Source organism: Palaemon carinicauda, chromosome 38 (genome assembly GCF_036898095.1).
Source record: "Palaemon carinicauda isolate YSFRI2023 chromosome 38, ASM3689809v2, whole genome shotgun sequence".
Taxonomy (NCBI): Eukaryota; Metazoa; Arthropoda; class Malacostraca; order Decapoda; family Palaemonidae; genus Palaemon; species Palaemon carinicauda.
In genome coordinates, this window is record NC_090762.1 from 10,620,402 (window position 1) to 10,625,401 (window position 5,000).

Consider the following 5,000-nt stretch of genomic DNA (forward strand, 5'->3'; position numbering starts at 1 on the left):
TTCATTATTAGTAGAAATTTGAATTTTGTACCTACTGTGACCTGGAATAACTTGAACATTTTCTGAGGTATAATTTAAAAATTGACACCTTATTAAGTCACTGATGTGAGAAGGAAAGTTCCATAACACCATTTATGCCAATCAATATAACGCTCCAGCCTTCCTGTCTATTGAAAACACACACACACACACACACACACACACACAAAGACCCTAGAAAAAAAAATACTTTGCATAAATGTCTTGATGATTGGGTTAAAGGAAAGGGGGTTTAAAAGATTTCAGTTTTTCCAATTGTATTTTATCAATAATTTAAGCAAAGGTAAAATGGAAAGCAGTTTACCCCGAAACTAGTGTAGAGTTTTTCCCATAAGTAAATATTGATAATAATGAGATGATTAATTAACATAATTACATCAGCTCTTCTTCTTCTTCTTCTTCTTCTTCTTCTTCTTCTTCTTCTTCTTCTTCTTCTTCTGTTATTATTATTATTATTATTATTATTATTATTATTAGCCAAGCTACAACCCTAGTTGGAAAAGCAAGATGCTACAAGCCCAAGGGCTCCAACAGGGAAAAATATCCCAGTGAGGAAAGGAAATAAGGAAATATATAAATGATGAGAATAAATTAACAATATATCATTCTATTGTTGTTGTTATGTTTTTTGTGCTATTGTTGTAAATATGAAATTATACTTCAGTCGACGCGATACCTGTTTCAAGTGAAAATAAACACACTGCATCTAGCATTGCGTAAGCTTACACGAAGCACTAAGAGACGTGATCGCAAGACCAGTTTGGGGATTTACAAAACTCGACTGCCTTATTTTTCTGCGAGAGGAACCACACTGTCTTTCTACAAAGACGTTATGTTAATATGATAACAAAGAAGAAGAGGGAATGTAGTTATTTAGTTAGGTTTCTGACAAGAGTTTGTCTAGATTAATTGATTTTGTGAAAGGAAGTAGAGAAATGCAATGTAGAAAAAGAGAAGGACTTTTCTTTGTTTTATTGTTATCTTTGCAGAATACGGTATCATACTGAGAAGACAGAACAACTTCAAGAAGTTATGAAAAGATAAAGGGAAAGAAAGTCTGATATTTAAAATATAATCCCCAAAAAATTTCCTTAAAATGGGGTGAATTTGGATTAGGTTTATATATTCTGAAGCAGGTTTCTTGGCCTTTCAGAAAAATGCATATAAAGCCCAAGTAGGAAGGAAACAAGAAATATGATATTGGAAAAACACGGGGTTGGGGAAGGTTAATAGTGCCTCGTGAGGGACAGGACAGTACCCTATGAACATGGTGGGCCAGGCAATGGCTGCTGATGACCCAGCAGGTAGACCTATAGGTTCCCCCAAACACCCCATCCCTAGCTCACAAGGATGGTGATGTTGCAGACACCACTGCAAATTAAGCTCAAGTGGGTCTCGAACCCCAATCTGAGGAAGAATTGACGTCGTTGCGCATTTGTTTCAAGTCAGAATTTATATAGGATCGTTAATTCACGCTGTTGCAGCATACCTTTCTCAATCGGATTAGATCTTGATGTCGATTACTGCAGATTAGCAATGCAGTTTGTATAATCCTATGAAAAAACTATACGGCATGCTTTTCTACTGGAAGCCACTTTTTTTTTTTTTTTTTTTTTTTTTTAACCTCTCATGGCCTATGTTTTCTCCGAGGTTATAACTTCGCTGATCGTTTTACATTCATGTTGTATTATTCTTAGATGAATCTATCTATCTGTCTATATATATATATATATATATATACAGTATATGTATTTATATATATATATATATATATATATTTATATATATATATATATATATACATACTCTATGCTGATTTATAGAGCCGTTGTTGAACAAGCAAATGAAAAGTTAACATTTAAACTTCTTTTAAAAGGAAAACTTTCAATTGGCTGATTTATTAGAGAAAAATAGAAATCAACTAAGGATCTTCTTTGTGGTTTTGTGAACGTACAGTATAAATTTGATTTAGTTATATTCACTTCTGGAAGACATCATAACGGATTCTTACGTCAGAGGTTTCGAGAAAATTGTCTCTTAGGGTAAGACCACCCGTAATGATTTTGCAAATTTTGTATCAACACTGACTGATATCAGTCTTTAAACTTGAAAGGGATTGCGTTGATTTATTATTATTATGATAATGTGTTCTTTTGAATGAAATGAGTCTGATATATTGACTAAATGAATTTGGAACTACCCAACACCGGTAGCAACAAATCTCAGACTTCAGGAGTCTTACTTAATTATTCAGAGTACAAAGTAAATTCTAATCAACTTGAATTATATTTTATATGAGAGAGAGAGAGAGAGAGAGAGAGAGAGAGAGAGAGTGAGAGAGAGAGAGAGAGAGAGAGAGAGAGAGATCAACACTGGATGACTTTAGGTATAACTGTACAATTATGTAGACTACAAAGTAATTTCTAATTAAGCAACTGAATTACTACTTACATCTTACACGAGAGAGAGAGAGAGAGAGAGAGAGAGAGAGAGAGAGAGAGAGTAAAGTTTAGATATAAACTATTAAATGGAATAATTATAATCGAGTTACTCCTGAGTCTTGTCAATTCATCGAAATATTTCCATTTTTTTTTCTTATACAGACAGCTTGCGACTCAAAATACCTTAGCTTTTTTTTTTCTTTTTTTTTCGGCAAACGTTTCATCTATGTCAATGTCGTCTTTAAACCGAAGACACTTGTTTCGCCTTTTCTTGATCGACGCATTCCTTTGGGTCTTTCTGGTCAGATCGCTGGTCTCCTGAAATGCTGGGGTACAGCTCATCCATTTCTTTTTCTTTACTTGAATCAAATTGTAGATATGAGAGAGAGAGAGAGAGAGAGAGAGAGAGAGAGAGAGAGAGAGAGAGAGGTGGGTTCCAACAGCGGTAACTATAAAACTTTGCTCTTAAGTTATTTGATTATGTGGACTACATGATAAATTACAGTTAAACAACTTAAAGTACTACTTAAATTCTCTCTCTCTCTCTCTCTCTCTCTCTCTCTCTCTCTCCCTCCCTAGTTTAAACCTGTTAATCATAGACAACAATCAACCTCATTTATAATATGCTCACTTAAACATTCCTAGATAAGATTTCTAAACTAGACGTTGTATGTATATTTATGGTACGCATACACGCACACTCAAACACTTACTTCACCTAAGTTTCTGCTTCCTAATATCTTCGAATTTATTGAATAAAATATCCGAGTTTGACCTAGTTTTACCTTGGTTCCGAATGACCGTCCAATCCCCAGTGCTTGGCCATAAGACACAAATTCCATAAATCAAATCGTGTACATACGTAAACAAAAAATTACACTAACAATGCTGATAAATATACAAAGAAACAAATGGCCCTTGTATGAATGCACTGAGCGGCACTTACACGAATAGGTTAACCAGGATGGATGAGACAGTCCCCTCTTTAATGTCAGCCTTGACTCGGCGTGAAAAAGCTTATTTATTGAAATATGATGAACTTAAATTGCTCTCTCCTGTCACTTTGCTTATTGTGTTTGGAGTTCTATGCTTTTTGTTTTTAGGTTATCGATAGTGTTATGTTTGTTGTAGCTGAGTAAGATTGATGATCTCTTTGTTTCTTTACTTTTTCTTTGAGGATTTTTTTTATGAATGAAAGTCGAGGAGCAAAAAATATATATATGATCATTAATCTTAAGTTATTTTCTATATATTTAGAAGGGGAGACAAACTGTTACTTATTTACACACACATATATACTGTGTATATATATATATATATATATATACAGTATATACTTTGCATGTGTAAATATATATTTATATATATGTATATATACATATATATATATATATATATACTTTGTATGTATATATATATATACACTATGTATAAATATATATATATATATATATATATATTATATATATATATATATATATGTATGTATGTATATATACATATATATGCATTTGTGTTGTAGATAAATGTGTGTTTGTGTTTATGTATATACGTATGCGTATGTGAGAGAAAGAGAAGGTTGTTCTTACTATCATAACCCCGGTAACTATGTATATGATATTAATATCAATTTCAAATCAAGATAACAGGCATAAGTGCCTTGTGCAAGGCCGGCCACTTACTCGAGCTATTAAATGATTTTCTCAGATTTAAATTTACTTCAGGCATATAATTGAAATAAATATCTGACTTTTATTTTTTATTAATTGGTGATTATTTGGGAGTTAAGTCATCAGATGCAAGATACGAGTAATTATTAAAATGGTCTTAGAAGTTTCTTGGAAATGAGGACTAACTGTTTTTTCTGTGTGAATGAAATTTTAGATGTAGTATAACACTAACTACTTGAATGATTATTTTAAGAACCAAAAAAGTATACTAAACTACAGTGCCTCTCTCTCTCTCTCTCTCTCTCTCTCTCTCTCTCTCTCTCTCTCCCTCCTACAAAGCTTTAAAAATGAAATTTTAGATGTAGTATAACACAAACTAATTGAATAATTATTTTAAGAACCAAAAAAGTATACTAACTACAGTGCCTCTCTCTCTCTCTCTCTCTCTCTCTCTCTCTCTCTCTCTCTCTCTCTCTCTTTAAAAATGAAATTTTAGATGTAGTATAGCACAAACTAGTTGAATGATTATCTTAAGAACTGAAAGGTATTCTCTCTCTCTCTCTCTCTCTCTCTCTCTCTCTCTCTCTCTCTCTCTCCTAAAAAGCCTTAATGTTCGAATATATATCAATTTTAGGGTATTTCATCTTCCACCAATGCTTCGCTTGGGTCCAGAGACTACATATTCCTCGAACGCCCAACGAGTACCTCGGAAACAGATGACAGGTCACGTCTGACATTATTATGACAGATGAGACGGGATGCCAAACGGGCTGAATTCTCCGTATAAAGCTCGCGCAAGCACTTTGAATCCACTGATTTCTTTTGCCTTGTTTTATGAAATTTGCTTTTA

At 33.2% G+C, this 5,000-nt stretch overlaps 1 protein-coding gene across 1 annotated transcript in view; it reads left to right on the plus strand.

The window, feature by feature from the left end:
• Nucleotides 1–5,000, plus strand: part of LOC137630091 (protein Star-like) — a 66,469-nt gene that overhangs the window by 19,700 nt on the left and 41,769 nt on the right. The gene's annotated exons all lie outside the window — the stretch shown is intronic.